Below are 23,930 nucleotides of genomic sequence, written 5' to 3'. Positions count from 1 at the left end.
CAGAAATCGACTCCAAAACATAAAAGATCACAAAACTTCAACTAAATGCTTCAAAACTTCACGTATAAGTAAAACTTTCATCCACCATAGGAACAGCCAGGATTCATTACGACTGATCTCCTTAACTTCCCCAACCCTACCCACAATTTTTTTTTTTCATCTTGGATTTCTTCGTCAAATGTTCTATTTAAATTTTACATGATATTTTTAATCTCGCCAAGGATCACTCTCCGTCCTTACTTCCGATGGTTCAATAACTTGGTTCTCTGAGCCTTCTTCACTTGCACTCGAATCGGTTTCAGCAGCACTGACTTCTGATGCTTCGACTTCATCCTTGTCCTCTGATCTACCCCATCTTCCTCCGAGTGCCATTGCCATCATCTCGTATATCTTGCTACCCAACTCAGCAGGGCTGTCAGGCTGCATGATGAGGAGGGGCGTAAGAAAAATATGTTAAATGAGTGCAAAAAAGTTCAAAACAAAATGATCCAGTTCAACTTACAGAAAAACCACTGGAGATCAATGCTGTATCATATAATAAGTCAACAGCTCTCTTGGCATCACTGCTTTCGGGTGCATTCTTGCATGCAGCCTGCAAGGAAAATAAACCTTGTAGCCGTCAGAAGAAACAAAACATAAGGGCAGCAAGTCTTGGTATATCAACATTTCTGTAATAGTAGACCTCTAATCAACAGTTTGATCACCACTAAAGCTTAAACAACGTACAACTGCTATTTCTAATCAGGATCACGTATCTCATTAGTGCAACTACTACTACATTTCATATTAGTTCTACATAGTAATTATCTGAAAAAATAGGGCTAAGTGTAATGCTGCCATTCTTTGTGCTTTCTTATGGTCTCGGTGATAAGTATCAACTGCTTTACCACACTGAAAGATAAAAATAGTTAAAAGAATGCTACACTAGAATATCTTCAATCAAGTTGAACTAAAATGGTCTTACGTTCAAGTCTTTAATAATAGGATGATCTGGATTAATCTCCAGGATCCTCCTTCCCCTCATGAACTCCAAACTTGCTGTATCTCCAAGCGCTTGTGCTTTCATCAATCTTCATAATGAATCGAAAATATTAGTCAAGGAATGTAATGTATGTTTCTAACTCATGGAGAGAAATAAATAGAACCTCACCTTTCCATGTTAGCTGACCATCCAAAGCACACAAGGTGATGAACTTAGTCGCTTTGAAATTTGGACTTTGGCCACCTTGTCCCCCAGTTGTTGCTTTATCCAATCACAGAGTAGATTAAATTCTTGTTTGGTTTCCCTCTCGTTTACCTCATCTTCATCACCTGGTAATTGGTATAACAAATTCCATCAGATGCGCACCAGCCATCTGAAATGAAGAGCAAGGCTGCCAAAGAAAGATGCCCCTCCCCCTCCAACCAAAAAGTACATCATTTAAAAAAGAATGCAAGAAAAATAAATACTAACCGAGCTCCAAGTCTTCCTTGCTAATATCAACAAATTTCTTCTCTTTGTACGTCTGCAGGTTTTGGATGGCAACCTCATCGATAGGTTCAATTAAATAGAGAACCTAAAACAAAAAGATATATCAGTTACTATAATGGGACAAGAAAAAACGTGCTAGTAATAACAAGAATAAATTATATGGTGTTTAACAGTTGTACTTTTGTTTTTACAGTCTTCTATTGTTCCTATCCGTTTACTGCTAAGAAGTTTGTTATACTGTATGTAGACTTGCCGACTTTAGCTGGAGAATAAATTGATTCATCCAAAATAATATGAAAGGAATAAAAGAATCTCTGCCATCCTATCTACTATGTCAAACAACCAACATTTAACTAATTTCTATTCAGGTCTACACTATCTAACAATTTTAGCCCGTAATTGGAAGTACTCCAAATGTCATGTAGAAAACTAAAGACATGAAATCTTAGATTATTTTGACCCTTAAAAATCCAATGCCAAATCAACATACACACCTCAATGTCTTTTTGAACCAATTTCTCCAAAAATGGAGCAGTCTTGGCACTTTTCAAGCTGTCACTTGCCAAGTAATAAATAGCCTTTTGATTCTCTCCCATATTTTCAACATACTCATCCAAACTTGTCAATTCCTCCTCATTTTTTGATGTGTAAAAACGAAGTAATGGTGTTATACGCTTGTGATTACCAGTGTCTTCAATGCATCCCAACTTTAGGAACCTGCCAAAGTTCTCCCAGAACTTTTTGTAATCCTGTAATCAAGTTCACCATAGTCCAAGTTAGTAGATAAAGTTCAGGTCAGCAATGGTAAAAACAAATACCAGTTGCATCAAACAACATACCTCCTTATTTTCACTTTCAGAAATTTCTTGAATCATGTCAAATGTTTTCCTGACAAGCCTCTTCCTCATAATTCTCACCTAATACACAATAACCATAATAAATTCAATATGGAAACATAATAGTAATCGCTAAATAGTTATCATGGTCGGTCATAGGCCCAAAACTGAGAATAAAAATTTACATGAGGATTTTTTTTTTGATAGAATATTAGGCCTCGTTAAAAACCCTCTAGTTGCCCTCCATATTACAATAGTAATATGAAGGACAAACGAAGAGAGAAAAGAGTGCCTACTACTTTTATTAAACAGGAGAATAATACACTACCATCCCTTACATCAAACTTTAGAAGCCTTAATCCTAATTACATAAGACTTAAACACTTCTTCCTATAGAAACTTAACACTAATTACATAAGACAGAAAACAAAATCCCTGCAGAAATGTAAGGGAGTCTAGCACCCTAACACACCAAAACAAAGCCTAACAATCATCCTATACCATCCTTAGCTAGTCTGTCCGCTTCCCAGTTAGCAGCTCTCAAAATTTGCCTTAACATAATATCCTTCCCTTCCATTATAGAAACAATCTCCTTCACCAAGGATAGAAACATAGGGGAGCTTAGTTCCGAATTATTGATCCACTTCAAAGCATTACTTGAATCCGATTCTAAAATAATCCTCTTATTAAGACCAACACCTGAATCAGACGACATATACAACCCCTCTTTATCGCCAATAATTCTGCCATAATCGGAGGTCCCCCCCAACCTTATCAGAGGACCAGTGAATCAACACCTCTGCTGTCCCTTATGAGTCCACCTATACCACCTTTATTCCAACCACTCACCATCGCCCCATCAACATTAATCTTTATGAACCCGTCTGGAGGAGGAACCCAACAAGTAGGATTGGATCCACTTTTTTTCTGTCTACCAATCAAATCAGCAAGAGTTAAATCACCCACTAGGGAGTCGAAAGGGATCTGCACAGCGTCAAAACTAGCAGCAAACCAAGATACTGTTCAAAATCGAGCAATAAAGAACATCCTCACCACATCCAGCTTTCTTTTCATAAAGATAACCTCATTCCTACATTTCCATATAGTCTACAACACCGCCCTTAAGATAAATTTCCAAATACTGGAATTCTGTTGTAGCTCATCCCACATAATAATAAAGTCTAAGATATTATTAGGGATCACCAAAGAAACATTCCACAAATTCACAAATCTAGCCCATACACCCCAAACTACCTCAGTGCAAAAAAATATGAGAAACAAATTCCACAAACCTGCCACACAACGAGCATAAAGGGTCTTCAATCCCAGCCACTCCTCGCATCAACAATTCCTCTTTAACCGCCACTCTCTGGTGAACAACTTGCCATATGAAAGTTTCAACACGTGGAGGAGCTATCCCGGCCCAAATATGTTTGTCCCACTTAGCCTAAATCCCCTGATTACCAACCGTATCCAAAAAATTATTAATACAAGACTTAGTTGAAAAACAGCCCTCTCCATTCCCTAACCAAATCCAGTAATCGTCCTCCTCAAGAGAAAGTGAGATGTTATTCAACATAGAAATCAACTGCAACCATTGTTCAATCTCCCAATCCACTAGATTTCTTCTCATTTGAATGTCCCACACCCAGCCTACTGCATTGTTCACCCTAAACTCCACCACTTTACCCTCTTTATTATTCGACAGTGCATACAATCTAGGGAACAAGTCTTTAAAAGGGACTTCTCCCAACCAAATATCATGCCAAAACTCCACAGAATGCCCATTTCCAGCTTTCAAACACAAGTTTCTCCTAATGCAATCTCCAAAGTCATCACTAGAAAAGAAGTTATTAATCACCTCTCCAAATCCAAGAGGCTCGAGCTGTCGAAGAATTCCCCAACATTTTGGAATTCAGATCCAAATTGTTCACACAACAAACCACCCTCTTCCACCAAGAATCCTTTTCAGAAACAAACTTCCAAACCCACTTTCCCATCAATGCACTGTTCAGAATAGCTAAATTCGAAATCCCTAGACCCCCCAACCTTCTCGGCTTACTGACCAAATTCCAGTTCACCCAATGTATGTTTCTTCTATCAGTCGAACCTCCCATAAAAATGCAACCATGATCGAATTTAATTTCTGCAACACAGTTTTTGGAATTCTAAAAATAGAAAGGAAATAAGTGGGAAGGGAGCACAACACAGATTTAACCAACACCACCCTACCTGCTAACGCTAGAGAGTTTACCTTCCAACCAGTCAACTTATTATGAAACCTCTGTACTATAGGCTCCCACATTGCAACAGAATTTCTCTTGGACCCCAAAGGCAATCCTAGATACTCTGCTGGAAAATTACCCACTGAGCAGCCAATTTCATTAGACCAACCAGCTAGCACCTCCTCCTCAACATTTATTCCAAAAATTCAGCTCTTAACTAAGTTAATCTTCAGTCCCACCAATAACTCATAGATCAGTAACACCCTTCTAATATTCTTCAAATCCCGGATTGAAGCTTTGGAAAAAATAATAAGGTCATCCGCAAACTGCAAATGCGATAGCTTGAAAGAACTTCCTTGAACCCCTAACTCAAAGACCGAAAACAATCCTATATCCACTACTTTAGTTAACAACAAATGAAGCAATTCGCCACCCAAATTGAATAACAAGGGGGATAACGAGCAACCCTGTCTAAGTCTTTTTTCAGTGCGAATTCTGTCCGTAGGAGTACCATTTAGTAAAACTGAAATAGAAGCAGTTGACATACACTGATACATCCAAGAGCACCATTTTTCACCAAACCCTATTTTACCCAATATTTTTAACAAAAACAACCAACCTACCGAATCATAGGCTCTCTTGAAATCCACCTTAAAGACTACCCCCTCCAACCCTCTCTTCCTCCAAAAATCGATTCTTTCATTTGCTATAAACGAACAGTCCAAAATATTCCTCCCTTGAATAAACGCAAATTGAGATGGACTAATTATCTCATTAATGCACAAATTGAATCTTCTAGCTAGGACCTTTGACAAGATTTTATATAAACCTCCCACAAGGCTAATAGGCCTAAAGTCCTCCATCCCCTCCGGATTATCCTTCTTAGGTATAAGGGAAATAAATGAATGATTCACCTCCAAATCCCATTCCTTCCCCACATAAAATTCATTAAAAAACAACATAATATCCTCCTTTAAAGAAGACCAAAATTTCTTAAAAAAACCTAAATTCAGACCATCCGGCCCGGGAGCTTTGTTGCTGTCCGAGTTGGCAATTGCTTCCCAAACTTCCTAAACTTCCTCCTCTGAAAATGGCTTCTCAAGCGCTAAACTCTGTCCTATCGATAATTTTAGAATATCCTTATCTAATTCCTCAGCCTCCAAAGAATTATTCTGACTAAACAGACCATTAAAAAACTCCACCACAGAAGCTCTAATTAAGGTAGGATCTTCTACTACTTCATTACCCACCTTGAGGGACTTAATGCCATTTCTTCTTCCTCTAACTGCAGCACTATGACAAAAAAATCTGGTGTTCTTATCACCATCCATTCTCCATTTCAGTCTTGATTTTTGCAACCATATCGATTCTTCTTTTTTTTGTAGCTCCCATAGTTCTTTTTTTGCTTCAATTATTGATTTCATTGACACCGAAGGAAGACCTTGTTGCATTTCCAATTCCAAATCCTGAATTTCTTTCTCCAATAATCTGATTTTTCTCGATAACTCCAAAAAAACCCTCCCAGACCAATTCTTTACCACACCCTTCACCCTCTTCAGCACCTTAGACATGGGCTTCCCTTTTTCCTCTTTACAAAGTTTAACTAGCTCATTCTCCATCATCTCACTAAATCCATCCTCCTCCATTACATAATTAAACAGTCTGAACGGTTTCTGCCCCCAATTACATTCTTTGTTCTCCAACAGAATAATATTGTGGTCTGAAACAAACCTTGGCTGCAATGACTGACTTATCTTTGGAAAACAAGATAGAAACCTCTGATCAACCAAAAACAGATCCAACCTCTCAAACGTGGGAACTTCCCTATTATTGCACCATGTAAAACGACCTCCAGACAAAGGCAAATCAAACAAATTGGCCTTGCTCACAAAGTCTCTAAACATATTCATTGTTACCGAATTCACAGCCCCTCCTTTCTCTTCCTGTAACAACACTGCATTGAAATCACCTCCTAAGCATAATGGACAGTCAACATTATCCAAAAATGATAATAATTCCCTGAAAAACATCTCTTTATCTGCATCCACACTAGGGCCATACACATTAATAAAACAACAGCTTCCTGGTACTCCTTCCAAAATCCCTTTTGTTACTACAAATCTACTATTAACGATTACAACCTTCACCACAAACTCCTGATTCCACAAGGTTATTAGACCCCCAGTAGAGCCTATAGAAGGAGATATTGCCGAACCAGTAAGTATTTTACCCCCATTTTCCTCACCAACATATGACTAACAACCTCCAGTTTTGACTCTTACAAAAATACAATTGTAGGTTTCTTCTCATCAACAAATCTCCTAATTGCTCGAGCTTTCACCCTTCTACCCAACCCTCTAACATTCCAAAACAACATCGACCACTCAACCATCATTAACATACAATAACCTTACTTCCCAATTACAACTACCTTCCCTCTTTCGAGTTTCTCTCATTAACCATAGGAACCATTTTGTCCATAAAAGCTTTCTGTCCTCCTTTGAACTTCACACCCAATAACTTGGAAACATTCCAACATTCCAAAGCCTCTGCACCCCCTCTATCTCATTCACTTCAAAGGATTCAGACTCCTTACCATTACAACTCTTAACTTCCCACCTCCTGGAATATACATTCTTATAAAAACCTCTCTCAATTTTACTTACTGACGCGCATTTCCCAGAATGACGACACATCACCGGTGAGACAAACCCGTTCTGCAACTTTAAAACAGCTCCTTCAACATTAGTTACTTCTACAGAATTAATGGCAACAATATTTGATCTTAAATTCCCTTGAACAGGCCCATTTGTTAGACTCCTATCCATGCTGTTACTAAGCCCATTTTCTAGAGCAACCGTGTCCTGGCCCAATATGATATCTCCAATGCTCCTATCCTTTTCTCTCCCTTCATTAAAATCCTCTGACACTCCTTGTTGACTGGGAACACCACCTACTACTGTCTCCTCAGAACAAAAGTCACCAGCCAACATTTTATTAGCGCCTACTTTTCCTTTCAAATTTCCATCGATAAACGTATCATCTCCTTGTTGAGCCCCCCGAACCCATGCTTCAACCCTATCATGTGAATCTGACAAGAACTGCTGCCCCAACTGCTCTTCCTGTCTTTCCTGAATATCCCGCTGGCTCCAGTCCGATGAATTCTCCTCCCAAGGATCCACTGTTCCGTCTTCTTCTACCATATCATCCAAGACCGGAAAAAAATCATCACTCCCTTCCACCTTAATTTTAATGGTAAACGATCTTCCATAAGTATTAACGGAGACCTGAGAAGGAATATCAAAAGGACTCTCCACCCTCAACAACAAATGTGCCTCTACAATCCGATTTCTGAACTGTTTGCTCCTGGATCTTCACTAGCTTGCCCTATCTCGCTGCCAAGTTTGTAAAGAATGGAACCGTCCAACAATTTAATGGAACACCTATCAAGGAAACTGTACAATAAGCTAATGGAACACCATTCTCATCCACAACAGATTCCAACCTTTCGAACTAGAAGGACAATTCCTCCCACTTATCTTCCATCGCTGCTTTTTTCTCCTCTACTGAATGAAAGACTATCAAACATGCATTTTTTGCATATCCCGATCTTGCCACCTTAACATTGAAACCCTCAGTCCTTAAAGCCCCTGCACAAATTCTACTTCAAAAATCCCCTTACAAATTCCTGTTAAAGACAACCTTAGCCATACCCTCTCCTCCATTGGAATAAACACTTGCAAAGACTTTTTCACCTCCCTCTTGTCTCCAACGTTACTCATCTGCTGGCCATCAACTTTTTTCACCCCCAATACTGTATCCTTATATGTCCTACCATCATGAAACTTGTTTAACAGCTCCTTCTTCCCTACATCATCCATTCTGGGTATTGGTTTTTTCCTTTTGGACCCCTCTGCACCTGCATCTCTTGACCCCACCACAATATTTCGCTTCAAGTTCGTCACAACACTATTCCTCTGATATTTAGCAATCGACACCAATACCCTCCTCCCATCGATCACTAAGTTATTCATACGCTCCACTGCCTTTAGCAAATCCTCCTTACTTGCAAAATGCACAAAGGCAAACGTACTGACCATATAGTTAGGTCTCCTATTAACAAACGGGATAAACACCTTAATCACCTTGCCATGAAAACTAAAATGTTTCCATAAAACACTTATATGCACTCCCTTACTGAGATTATCTACGAACGCTACCCACAAAACTCCTCTTGACTCTGCTCTACCTCTGTCTAAAGAAGTATTCCCTTCGAACTCCACGTTCACTCTTTCTCTAGCTTTCTCACTCATGTTAATTGTGGACTTGACTTTGCAATATTTACATGAGGATTAACATACACACATGAGCAAGTAAAATATGACCAAAGAAAAGTACACAAAATCAATCTTACAATATGGCTTTCTTGGAGGATCTCCCGAGAAACATTAAGTGGAAGATCATCAGAGTCCACAACATCCTTCACAAAGCTCAAGTATCGTGGAAACTACAAAATAACATTAATTTCAAATACAAGTAAAAGCTTGATAACACAAGGAAATGCTATATGTATCATCACAGTCATGCAGAGTACACAATTCAACCACCTTGAACAAGAGAACAAGGTAAATGAAATTCAACAATCTTTTTCCCTACACTTTGGTGAATATCCAGAATTTATACTTTGTTTATAGAAGAGAATATCTTTGATTGACTTATACAAGTTGAATGTGGAAATACTTTTCCAGTTCAAAATATCAAAGAACCTTCTAATGAATTTATCATAAACATGCAAGAAATGGATGGAGAACAGGATATCAAACCAAGCCAAAAAATTAGTTATAAAATTTCTTAATAATCCAAAATTTATCCTATAAAGAACTATGATATATCCCCACACGTCATTCCTGCAAAAGCCAAAATTGCAAAAACAACTATCAGGTGACCAGGTTAAAACTTACCAGCTCTCCATCAAAATCATATGAGATAAATACACATTTCACAAGCGTATGTTCTTTGTTTTTGGGTTTACCACGTCGTCATTGTTCAGAGGACCCATTCCGGGAATGTCCAGAACACTCCTAAATTCCACCTCACCCTGCATGATATTCAAAGGAACTTTAATGACTAGTTACACAGGGAGTCAATTCATAAATTACAGTTGCATGCATACCTCAGTAGTGAAGTGAGTATATCCAAGTGGATCCAAAAACTCACTGAAAGTCTTCTTGTAGAATTCATTGTACTCATCTTTTTCAACTTCCTTAGTATTACGCATCTACAACAGACATATGGAAAATAAAAAGGAGCATCTTAAATTGTATATTAGGGAGTAGAAAAAATAAAAACCCACCCATATTGGTTTTGTTTCGTTTGCTAAATCCCAGTCCCAATACTTCTTAGTTTTAGTTGTCTTCTTTTTCTTCACATCCTGTCAACAATAACATAAGCCAACCATAACACCATGTTTACCAGGAAGATAGTTAGCTAATTGCTAGAAAGCAATGGCAAGGCACCTCCGGCTTTACTTCTTCTCCTTTTGGTGACTCTTCCTTCTCTACCTGCTCAAAGATCAAAATAGTAAAGAATGGTTAAAGAGGTACTTTTCAATAAGCTTTAGAATTGAAGTGCTTATAACAAAACAGAGCGACTCTGACATTGGATATGTGATCAGAAAAAAAAATTAAAGAGAATAAACCTGGCAGTAACACCTTTAAAATAAACACATCTTGTTTATAGTTTTTATATATAATTACAAAAATCAAACAAGAGAAAACCAGTTAAAACAACCTGGACCAACCATGAGGGACATAATCAGCAGTGAGATAAGCTGAGGTGTCACAAGGGAGTGGAGCGGAAAGAACATGTATTCATGATTCCACATGCCTAAAGCACCAGTCGAGAAGGAATAAACTATATCCAAATTAGAATATAAGCATGCACACTAACCTCAACTGTCCTTGATTTTTCTTGCCAAGTGTAGATTGGGAAAGAAACAAACTGGGAGTAATTCTTCACCAAATTCTGAATTCTGGTCGGATCTGAGAATTCATACTTGTCATCCGGCTGCAAGAGAACAGTATCATAGACATTTGGCACTTAGAATAATGAACAGATAGAGTACCTTTAATTATTTAACAGATAGAGTACCCTTAAATAAAGTGTAATCTGTGTGCCACGGACAAGAAGCTTTTCTGGGTCAGTTTCCTCCCTAATCACATAGGTGCTACTGTCTGTTACAGCTTCCCAAACATATTGCTTCTCCGACTTTGGGCTCTTTGTGGATACAGAAACCTTCTCAGGAAACAAATAAACCAGTAACCCAATCACCACTTGCATGAAAATTATTGAACGAAAAGGCTTCATGTGGAAGCTTAAGATGATGATGTAAGTTATCAATTAAGCAGACAGCCTTCTACCTTCTCTGCAACAAGAAAAGCAGAATAGAATCCAACACCAAATTGACCGATCAAACCATTGTCTGCCCCAAGATCCTTATTTTCCTGCAAATAATAAGATTCTGAATAAGTAACCAGAAATATTTATTTTCTTTATTTTAAAAGAGAAGCATTTAAAAATACAAAAGGCTTTTCCTTAAGAGCCTTAAGAAATTTAGATGTACCACTTTGAGCAATTGTTCCAAGGCAGTCAATGAGTTCTTCTTTTGTCATTCCAATACCCGTATCTCTGAAAAAACATTGATTTCTTTTTTATATATATAATGTCCTCTACATATATTTTTTTTCATGAAGAAAAGTCATAAAAATCATACGTTATAGTGATAGTCCCGTTATCTGGATCGGGTTAGATGCGAATCTCTAGTTCTCCAGCATCTCCAAGCAGAGAGGGCTCAGTCACGCTCAAGAATCTAAGTTTATCTAAAGCATCACTCGCATTACTGAAGCACCGAAATTGAAACTTTGTCAATTGCCTAATCTCTAGGACGAAACAATGAGTGAAAATCTAAGAAACCAAACGCTTTGAACGAAAACCGAGTCTTCACTTATGCTCACCTTACAAGCTCTCTCAAAAACACCTCTTTATGGCTGTATAGACTGTTAACAATCAAATCCAATAAGCGACTAACCTGCAATCATTTGTGTACTTGTATTAATTTCAGAATAGAATATAGAGGATAAACATTTTCAATATAAACAAGCATCTACCTTTAACCAACAAAAGTTCAATCCAACAATAAATCCATAAATATCCCACGAAGAAAACAAAGGAGCAAAACCCATGAAAAGCAAAGGAAACCAACCTCGGCTTGGAACTCAAATTTCTCCCCGGAGTTCTCTTCAGCCTCTTTCTCAGCCACAGCCGAAGCTTCACAACGACCAGCTATCCAGTTGTTTCTCTTCTCAAGTTCCCACCTCAATCCAGTGGAAGAGAAGGCCTTGGTGAGGCCATTTGGAGGTATAAAAGCGCTTCTGAGATTGAAGGCCTTGTTGGGGTGTGTTAAAGGGAGAGAAGTTAAAGATGGAGTAGCTAAGCTTCTACTTAGGACTGGAGCCATGGAGAGATAGAGATAGTCGGACAAGAAAAAAATTTGCTAACTAAAAGCCCTATTGAACAGAGGGGGGTTTAAAGGAGAGAGTGGAGGGTTCTAGAAATTGGGATACAAGGGGGCCAAAGTTTTGGTTTTTTGGGTTGCTTCTTTGTTTTTGGAATTGTATGGCTTAGATTCGGCCATTTAAGCGATTTAATACTACAGTATTATCCTTCTATTTTTTCTTATTCTTTTCCCTGTAATTGTCAGCTTTGGGGTGATTCTACGATGTAACAATATAATATAATATAAAATTAAAAAAAGATGTGATATAAAATATTATAAATAAATAAAATATTTTAAGTTATGTGTAATTTAAAATGTTAATTTTTTATTATTTTTTAGATATAAATTTTTTTATAACATTTTAGATTGTTTACAATTGAAAATGTTATTTTGTTACAACCTAAAATATTATATTATTTATAATATTTTTAACCTTATATTGGACTGTTACACCATATAATTACCCATCAGCTTTCAAATAATAATAATACTCTTATATTAAAATAATAATAATAATATGGCAGTATAGGAAAATGTTAAATTTGTCCTGCTATTGAACCCAAGACTGATACAAAGGGTGACACATTCATACCAACAACACAATTTGAAATTTCAAAGATGCTTTTCTTTTAACACTACTTAAATTTCGAGTACCAACAATTGCAGCAGGGTGATTGAACATTTAATATAAAAAAATTGAGAAATTTTGAAACATATATTACTTTATAATTATCTTAACTGAGTATAATAAACCTTTTATTCTTTTTGTTCAATTTTTTATGTATTTTATTGTATTTAATTCATTTGATAAATGAACCTTAAAATATTGTTAGTTTTTGTTTGTTTAGTTCGCAAATAGGATGGCTAATTGTCCTTAGCAGTGTTATAGTTCTTCCTTCATAAATAAGAGAGGACAAATATTTAAGTGTGTTCAATTTCGCAACAATAATGTTAATTGAATTAAACTAAGTTAACTACAAAGAGATTGGGAGGTTCGCATTGTTAGAATAGTGACTCCATTAAAGAAATGTAAACTAAGATGCATGATTCTTATTGAACTACATCACTGCTTATATACAAGAGATTACAACCTCTATAACTACTCATAACAGCTAACAACTGCCCTCAACAGCTTCCTAACTACACAACTAACTGCACACGTCAGCAGCACCTTCATTATTCAACATTCTCTCTTCTTCTTCTTCTTTCTCCCCAAAAAAAGACTGAACATTCACCCTGGCTTTAAACACTTCAAATTGAGCAGCAGCTAGAGGCTTTGTGAATCAATCAACAACCTGATGACTACCTAGCACATAGTTCACCAACACTTGCTTCAACGCCACCTTCTCACGAACAAAGTGAACATCAAACTCTACATGCTTACTCTTTGCATGATAGATTGGATTAGCTGTTATGGCCACAACACTGCTGTTATCACACCAACCAATTGGAACTTTCTGCCTTGCAACACCCAAATCACTCAGAAGAGCGTCCACCCATGTTGTTTCAGCAGTAACATCTGCAACACTTCTGTACTCAGCCTCCATAGTAGATTTGGAAATTAACTTTTGCTTCCTAAAGTTCCACAGCACTAGATTAACACCTACAAACACAAAATAGCCAGAGATAGACTTACAATCATCAGTGTTTGCAGCCCAATCAGCATCAGCAAAAGCTATTACATTTAACCCTGCCACTGCAGGTGCTATGACCAAGCCATGGTTAATTGTTCCCACCAAGTACCTCAAAATCCTTTTAACTGCAACAAGATGTTCTTTTCTTGGAGCATGCATATACTATGTTGCCTTATTAACACTAAATGCAATGTCTGGAAGAGTGAGACATGCATATAACAATGTACCTACAATACTTCGATACTCATAGGCATTCTGAAGTAACACCCTTGCACCTTGACTCAACTTAGCAGACACAGGCATGGGTGTAGATGCAGGATTGGCAATACTCATTTTTTTCTTCATCAACAACTCTAGAATAAACTTCCTTTGGCTAAGAATTAATGAACTACCACAACGCTTAACTTCTATACCCAGGAAATAATGTAGATCACCAAGATCTTTCAAGGCAAATTCACTCCCAAGTAGCCTCACTACTTCTTCAATCTGCATGTTGGAACTTCCAGTCAACACTATATCATCAACATACACAAGTATGTAAACACACTGACCGTTTACCCAACGAACAAATAATGACGAGTCTACTGAAGATTCTTTAAACCCAATCGTAAGCATACACACCAAGGGACTGCCATCAACAGATACTTGCTCGAACCCAGGTGGTTGTTGCATGAACACCTCCTCATGCATATCACCAAGCAGAAATGTATTGTTTACTTCCACCTGACGCAGTTGCCAGCCATTCATAACAGCCAATGAAAGGACAACATTCAACGTTACAAATCTGACAACTGGGCTGAATGTCTCACCAAAGTAATGTCCCATCACTTGAGTGAATCCTTTAGCTACTAACCTAGTTTTATACCTGCTAATGGAGCTATCAAGATTCTTTTTCAACTTGAAGAGCCATTTACACCCAACCACTGACCGTCCTTCAGGAAGTTTCACTAGGGTCCATGTATCATTCTTCCTTAAAGCTTCAACCTATGCATGCACTGCTACTCTCCAATGAGAAGACTGAAGTGCTTCATAAACATTCATATGTTTCATATCATCATAGCTAGCCAAATACAACTTAGGCTTAAATATTCCACACTTACTTCTTGTTAGCATCATTGCTATCTCTTGAAGGAGCAACGTTGTCAAAGGAACCAATCACTGCCACAGGTTGCACTTGACTTGCTAATTCAACATCTTTAGTTGTACTGACTGAAGTTGCACCACCTTCTTCTTGTTGGACTACAGCTTCTAGAGAAGTTTCACCCATATCTATTGTGGTCTAACCCATATGACCAGAATTTCTATCAACACTGCCTTCACTCGCACTAATTACCTCTTGTTGAATTTCGACACTCTGAGGAGCAACACCCTCAATCAAGTCAGCCTGAGTCATACCACCAGAACACGTTCCTTGACCTGTATAAGTCCTGTTTGTTTGAAATTGCCTCATATCAGTTATAAGCTCAATTTCTGTAGACTTCTGTTTATTAGGCACAAAAGCATTACTTGAACTCTCAATCCTTGCAAATGGAAATGTAAACTCATCAAAAATTACATGTCTAGAAACATATATCTTGTCACTGGCTGCTAGACACATGTATCCTTTGTGCTGAGGGCTATAACATAAAAATATACATGGTTGGGAACGAAAATCGAGTTTATGTTGTTGAAACAACCTCAAGTGAGAGAAATATTTGCACCCAAAAACCTTCATGAATTTATATTATGTTTTCTTACCCCACAACTTCTTGTGAGGTGACAACCCATCCAAGACCCTAGTAGAAAGTCTATTGATGAGAAACACTGCAGTAATAGCTGCATAATACCAATAACACAAAGGCATATAAGCCTGGGCTAGTAACACCAAGGCAAGTTCAATGATGTGTCGATGCTTTCTTTCTGCCACACTATTCTACTCGGATGTGTGAGGGGAAGCAATGCGATGTGCAATCCCTTCTTTTAACAACACAGATGATAGACTGTGATATTCCCCACCCTAGTCACTTGCACAGCCTTCACAGATAGCCCAAAGTGAGTAACAACCATTTCTTGAAAGAACTTAAACATATTTACTGCCTGCAATCGTGCTTTCAAAAAATGGACCCAAGTATGTCTTGAATAATTATCAACAAATGATAAGTGATAGTAATATCCAATAGAAGCTACATGAGTTGGTCCCCATATATCAGTGTATACAAGTTAAAACGGTTCGATATAAACAGAATTTGAATGAAAGAAAGGAAATTTATGACTTTTGCCAATGCAACAAGCTTCACAAATCTTATTCACATCTTTATTAACTTGTACATCAATAGTTTGACATACACTGGCAACTGTATCATATGTTGCATGCCCTAACCTTCTATGCCAGAGAGTGTAAACATCATCTGCCACAATAGAATTTAAACATGCATTTTTACAAACACTTGATGTAGTAATACTAGGAAACACATAAGTCCCTCTTGCATACGTCATTGGAGAAACACCTCTCCAGTAACTGCATCAAGAACACATCAACCTTGTGCATGGAATTCAAAAACCACATTATTGTCCCTAACAAACTTGGACACAAACAACAAATTCTGAGTTATGCTAGGTACATAGAGCAAATCATTAACTAACAACACTCTATAAGAAGACTTCATGACCATACTACCAACCAAATCAATAGGTAATAAGACACCATCATCCACAACTAGCTTACCTAGACCACCGCGACCAGTTCTGTGAGTTATAACATATGCATCTGGAGTGACATGGTGGGTAGCACCAGAGTCAATAACCTACTGATCCTACTCAGCCCTTGAAAGATCAGCACTAGTCGCAGCAAGAAGTCGAGAACCCTTCGAAAAACACATGCAAGTACACTTATCATACGCAACAGTGTGAGCTTGAGCAGAATCTTCATCATATCTGGACTGATTGTTACTAACAATCTGGAACCCTTCATCATAACGATGCAAACAACGATCAACTAAGTGCATGATCTTGCTACACAGTTGACATTGAACACGCGGTCGACCACGTATTTGACCCGCTCGACCACCAGACCTGCCACCTGACCGAGCAGTAGATATACGATCTCTATCATAGTTTGAATATGACCGTTTAAAGTAGTCACCTGAATCAACTCCTTGAGTAAGATGAGCCACAACCATCACATTTTCTTCTTGAGTAACAAACCCAGCAATCTACGTTTCTGTATCTATAAGCATAGAACAAACCTTATCTAAGGGCAACATGCCACCGCTTGACATAATAATAGCCATAAACGACTGATACTCATGCGATAATCCCTTCAAAATGCTAGCAATATGTCCTACCAGTGAAATCAGACTTCCACATGAAGCCAAAGCATCACAAATTTCTATAACCTTGGCAATGTACACCCGCATATTGTCTTTTCCCTTCTTGAGAGACTGAAGTTTAGAATGTAAACTCATCACCGAGGTTGAACACCTAGTTGCAAAGTATTGCAACACCATAGCCCAAATAGATGCAGCTATCTCAGCTCCCACAAATTGAGATAAAAGGTGTGGACTAATGGTAGAAAGTAACCACGATGCTAACGCACTTTCTTGAGCTACAAAATCAGCATAAGCTTCATTAGGAACAAGGCTGCCATCTTCATCAACAATTATCTCTAGTGGAGATTGCATACCACCAGTGAGAAGACGCTCAAACCGATGACTGCGAACAGTAAGTAAAACTTGTTGTTTCCACAACAAGAAGTTTGTTTCATCCAACACCATATTGATCTTCTTGTTAGTAAACATCGAAGCACAATACTCAATAGAAAATTACCAAGAATCGCATAAAGAACCGTTATACAAGTAAAAACATCATACCAGAAGCATTGAACAATCACTTTTTACACATGAACAACACGATGAACTAATAAGAACACCTTGAGCTACGCATCAAGAAAAGCAAGAAGCTCTAGGATCTTATGGCGATTGATACCATGTTAGAATAATGACTCCATTAAAGAAATGTAAACCAAGATGTATGATTCTTATTGAACTACATCACTGCTTATATACAAGAGATTACAGCCTCTATAGCTACTCATAACAGCTAACAACTGCCCTTAACAGCTTCCTAACTACACAACTAACTGCACACGTCAGTAGCATCTTAATCATTCAACACGCATAAGGCATATTCGGCGTTCCCACAATGTAGTTATTGATCGTGTTACTTCTTTATTTCAAGACCAGCCTTTGCGTGAAGTCCTCTTTGCTGATCCACTGATCCAAGGGGTTTCATTGATTCATGTTGATAAGTAGCTTAGTGCTGCAGATACTCTAGTTTAAGTATGTTCTGGTTGTTTAAATAAAAAAATTATGTTTTTTATTTATTGGTTCATTTTCGTTAAAAACATTAAAAATTATGTTTATGTTCATTTAAAATTATCTCAATCTTTGTAAAAAAAAGTTACCATCATCAAGCTCAATTTACATTCTTCTTATTTCGAATTAAATCCGACAATGAAATTCATTAACCAAATGATAAAATGAAAAAATGAAACCATATAATAATGATATTTCATGCATATGGACGAGAAATACCACCAACCATTGTTACAGAAAGCATCCAAAAATAGAGCAATTGATAAACTGAACACAAAACCCCTGTTAACTCAAACCTCAACTGATGTTTGCTTCAAACAATCAACATTGCACAATCCAACATCGTACCATTTCTCCCAGCTGCCATTACAAGAAGTTTCGACGGTTGAGACAATGTAAAGAAAAGGATAATTGAAAGAAAATTAGTTTTTAGGGTTCACACACACACACACATACATATATATATATAAATGTATGTATATATGTATTTATGTATATCTAACCGGTCAAAACTATTTCTTGTTTTCTCTGAATGATCTGTGTTGTTCCTAGTTTTCATATGCCAATCGATGCTCCTCATTGATTTCTCTCTTTTGTCAATGATGGCTCTTGCTTTGTCTCTACTGTCTGTGTTTAGCCTGTATTTTTCTCTCTTACCAAAACTTGGCCTACCCTTGTCTTTATAGTCAGTGTTTCGCTTAGATTTCTCATTGTTTTGGTCGGCATTGTTCGGAGTTTGGTCGGATTGATCCTTGGATTTCAGGTCCGATGTGTTGCAAGGACATTGAAGTTTCACAATGACTGATATGAACTTCCTAAGGGTCCTTAAGTACTCAGGGTAAAGCTCCAAATTACAATGGTTTCCCCCTTTGAGCCATAATGGCTCATATTTCTCTTTACATAGTTCCCAAAGTCGTTTCCCATGAGAAAAACTCACCACTTCATCCTCAGTCCCCTGCAAAATATTGTTAAATAGTAACAACTGATCAAATTAAAAACTTGGCATCGATTTCATTCCATAATGAATCAGACTCACGTGAATAACAAGAACAGGACAATCAACTTTAGAGATTTTATCAATGTTCTGCAATAATATAACAAAAGAGAAGAATTATTGTCGTAGGTTGAAACAGTAAAAGTTATCATCTTAGTTCCAAGTTGGCGAATGGAGATTGAAGCCAACAAAAAAACCTTGTAAATGTCAAACCATAATGTACGCTTAACCGGATACATGACACGAAGACGGGACAAGATTAGATTGTGCAGAATTACAACCCTCAAGTGAGGAAATCGGATGACCAATTCTAAAATAGGACCACTCCCAACTGATTGTCCATACAATATTGCGTCTTCCTGTTTTACTCCATACATCTCTCCCAAACATTCGTAAGTTGTTTCTATGTTTGCATATGTGTCCTGCTCACTAGGCTATATATGTATACAATCATCAGAATAGTGAGTCCAATGTCTCAATCAATATATATGTTAATAAAACTCAAAAATTAACATGGGGTTTTGTTGTTTTACTGGAAGAAGACTTCCACATGGTAATAGACATTATAAATTGAAGATAAAAGAGTTTCATGTTCATATTTCATGTCGAGTCATTATCACTAGAGATCCAAGACTTGTACACATAGTTCGTAGGGGTATTTGAACCTTCATTGTCAAATGATTATGTCTTTCGAATAAAAAAATGTTCATTTCTCTCTCTCTTGACTTTCCATAATCTCAGACTAAGCACACATGCTCATTAATATATTTGTCCATATCCTGAGTAATCATATCTGCACCAAGCCATCAACAAAAAAGTAAAAAATCATATGGCTCTCCTTGATTCCAAATTTTCAACCTTTTTGCTTTCATTTTTAGGGTTAATATAAACGAAAAATCAATGAACATTTGATATACAATAGAAACTAACCCAAAAGATTTACATTAAGGTGGGCACTGAGCTCAGTGAAAATATGATATATCAGAATACAACGATGTTAATGAGGATGATGGGTTCTTCACATACATAGCCACAATCAGGGATTTAAATAGCGTTTGCGGTCGCATTTTCGGTCGCTTCGCATTTATCGCGATTGTGGACGTAACGGATGCTATCGTGGTTACTACAGGTGACACAGTCATGAATTTTTTTAAATTCTGCACAACTTATTCTAAAACATAATAATTATAATTATAATCATAATTAGTCATTTTTAATGATTTTTAGAATATTTTATAAGCGAAATTGACATATATTTAATTACACTAGTTTAACATGATAATCAAAATGTAATGAACTATGAAAAATGAAGGTTGAAATTTTGAATGGAATTTAAATAAACATAAAGAATAAGACTAAATTAAATAGAACTAAAATAAAAGTATAAACTTAAAGAATGCAAAATTAGGACTAAATTAAATAAAAATTAAAGATTATATTCAAAAGTAAGGATTAAATCATAAATTTTAAAAAGTGGGAGGACTGACAAATTTATATATCTCTTAAAAATATATTTAAAAATAAAAAAAATGGTAAATGGGAGTGGACGACCCATAAACACACATCTTGTTTTTTGAATTGAATAATAATTAAAGAATATTCCAGAAGCTATTAACTAAGTCTTCCTCATTTTCAACCTTTTGTTTTTCACAGAATTCCATCTAATTGATGGTGGAGAGAATTAGATCTAGGGATTTTTTTTTCTAGAAAATTAATATTTTTTTGCTTTCTTGATTTTTTACCTTCTCAAATGGAAGTCAGAGCTTATTCCGTTGATGCTCAACTTCTTCACCGGTTTGATCTTTGTCTTGGTAAGTAGTGAGTCTTATTGGATTTGCTATATGTTTTTGATTTTTGGTTTCTAAGTTTACAGAGCTTTTTTTATTTCTTACCTTCTCTGTTTTTGCTAGATGAGACTTATGTTTTTGATCGAGAATTCTAGCCTTTTTTATGTTATTTTTATTTTTTTACAGTAACGGTTGAAAAGCGGTAATAATGTCTCGTTATTGGTGCTATTCATTGTTACCCGTTAAATTACGGACGCAACAAACCACTATCCATGTCATTTTGCTACCCACCGCTAAATTCATCAATATTGATTTTGGATAGTGACGCGACTATGAAATAGCAGCCGCTATAGTGTTAGCGGTCCGCTATTTGAAACCCTGACCACAATCTAATTCCCTTTCTTGGTATGCAACTTCAATATATCCATATTATCTCTCTGGTAATTAGCATATTAGAACTTTATTTTCCCACTTGCTTCATCTACGATTATGTTGTAGAAAGGTGGGTTCGGCAGGAAAAATACAAACTTGGCTACCATGAATGATGTTGCAGTCCCCATTTTTTAATCAGAAGCATAAAAAATGATAGATTTTGATTTTGATCAAATGTTTTGTGTCACAGGTTGATAAAAAATTGAATGGTACAATAGTCTTAGGCTACATGCTATGGAGTTTGAGACTAGTTTTTGGCTAAAAGACCAGAAAAATAAGATACAAGAAGAAAGTGAAGAAGATGAGATTATGAGATTTTGTTGTTTTACTTTTATGCTTGGTTCTTGAGAAAATTTTGGCATGAAAACGGAGATTGTGAGAGGAAACAAACATGGAAAGCACAAAGTAAGAGTGAGAAATTTCTCTTGTCGGTTATTAATTAAGAGTGATTTTCAGCTTTAATATGGTTATAAAGACTAATATTGTAATCTTTATCTCATAATCTTTTTATCAATTAGTAGTAAAGTTTTAGATTATGTAGATAATTTGGGTCAAAAAGTTTATTTTATTTTATTTTAAATTTAAAATGCAAATGTGCAATTATATGGCTCATTACTATGATACAGTGGGTCAAGCTATTTAAATCAATGGCAGATGTGTTTCATGCTCTATCTTACATGTTTTCTTGGCTTTATTGGACATTAGATTCAATTATAAAATTCCCTGAATTAATTTCATTTGCAATCCATTTCAATAAGAAAAATGAAAGATTAAGTTAAATCTCATGCTCTAATAAACCATTTTTTTCTAGAAGCAAAACTGCTAGATTCTAGGCTTTAGACATTCCCCTTTACCAAAGCCTAACATAGCCTTTCCATGATAAGGCTAGGCTTTTTTTAATGAACACATGTTCATTCATTCAATCTAAATACATTCACTTCATGTTCATTCCATTGATCATTAGGGCAGAAAAAAGTATTTGAAACTTGAGGGATTTTAAAATTGTTTATCAACAACAATAGCAGAAGAACGATGAAGTGGTGGGGCTAATCACTAAAGATATATTAAAAAAGAAACTGGATGAGGTGTTTTGGATAGAGAGGAGACGGAACCTCCATGATTTCATATTTCAATATTTTATGATCTTTTGGGTCATTTAGGTTAAAGAAACTAGTCTGAAGTGATTATAAGATAATAATAAAATAACACGATTTTTATTTTGATGGAGCTATGTTTTGTCTTCACTCCTTGGTATCTTATTTCCGGTCTCCACCACCAATTTGCCACATTCGATATAACACCCCAAATTTTGGGCTAGTAGTTTTGGGTTTATCCAAAAGGTAAGTGGACTGTGTGTAGGTCTCAATTAAAGTCGTTGGACCGAGTGTAGGCTTAATTGGTTGTGAATTGGGCCCATTGATCATAAAAATGAGGATTTTTTTCATAGTCGAAAGATGAAGAGGGACCAAAGTGTAATTTTCTTATTTTTTTTAAAATGAGAGTTTTTATATCTCCTTCCATGTTATTCTCTTTATTTTCATTCATTCTCATGTCTCTTCTTTCTTCTATTCCTCTCCAAGATTCAAAACTAAGGGTACGTTCTTTGAGCCATTTTATGCCCACTTTAAGCTTCAAATTTGTCTCTAATCCCTTTAGCAAGTTATTTTGATGATTTAAATCCTTGAGTTCTTTGTTTGCTAGAGAAAGTTTAGGTTAAGCAACCAAATCCTAGAGTGTGGCTTAGAAAGTAGATTCATTTCAGAATTCTCTTAAGAAGATAGTATATTTTTAATCCTTTGTGGTGTGAAGGCTTTCATAAGCATGAAGATTTGTTGAGTATTTGAACTTTTAGGGGTTATGCTTAATTCATGACATAAATGACATCTTGGATGTAAAACGTGCGTTTTAATAGTACTTTATGACCCTAAGTATCTTCCTTAAGCTTTAGCATATGATTTGGGATCAAACTAAGACCTTTGGGATGATTTTTAGGCATTTCTTGAGCTTAAATAAGGTAGGTTCAAGTATCGATACTCGATGAATTATAATGAATTCTAGACAGTTTTAATAGGGAGTATCAATATTGAGGGGAAGAGTATCGATACATCCATCTAGTATCGATACTAGGCCAATTTTTAGGAAATAAAAACTATTTTTGGTATCGATTCTCATGGGGGTATCGATACTTGACTATAAGGTATCAATACTACTCATTTTGGATGATTATATTTGACTTTGTTAAGGCCTGTAAGAGTCAAGGATGACCTGTAATGGTTGAATTTAGTCCGTGTGGGACATAAATGGCAAAAGGGGCCCAGAAATACTCGTAGGATTGGGGTATGACCAAAGTAAGCATATTATGGCGTAACACATCCAAACATCTTTAGTCGAGCACACATCAAGTGGCTAAGAAGGAAGAATCATTGTAGAGGATGTACCGAAAAGCGATATAAACTAATCAGATTATGTAATAGCGAAATCGTGCACTACGAGAATATCAAAGAACCGCAGGCATACAATTGACCCTCCAATTCGAGGGTGAATTGTAGGAAAACATGATAAAAGTGATTAGAGTGATGCTACCCAGTAATTAACCTAAGTCTAGTTTAGGCTAGCAAATAATATAACAAGTGTACATTATAAT

General features: G+C 36.5%; 2 pseudogenes; both read right to left on the bottom strand.

Moving 5' to 3' along the window:
• Positions 1-27: 27 nt before the first annotated feature.
• LOC120178923 lies at positions 28-12,081 on the bottom strand (annotated as a pseudogene).
• A 6,282-nt stretch (positions 12,082-18,363) lies between these two features.
• LOC120178879 lies at positions 18,364-21,583 on the bottom strand (annotated as a pseudogene).
• Positions 21,584-23,930: the final 2,347 nt, after the last annotated feature.

This window comes from Hibiscus syriacus, unplaced genomic scaffold (genome assembly GCF_006381635.1).
Source record: "Hibiscus syriacus cultivar Baekdansim isolate YM2019G1 unplaced genomic scaffold, ASM638163v2 tig00112383_pilon, whole genome shotgun sequence".
NCBI lineage: Eukaryota > Viridiplantae > Streptophyta > Magnoliopsida > Malvales > Malvaceae > Hibiscus > Hibiscus syriacus.
This window is presented reverse-complemented; position numbering and strand designations above follow the sequence as displayed.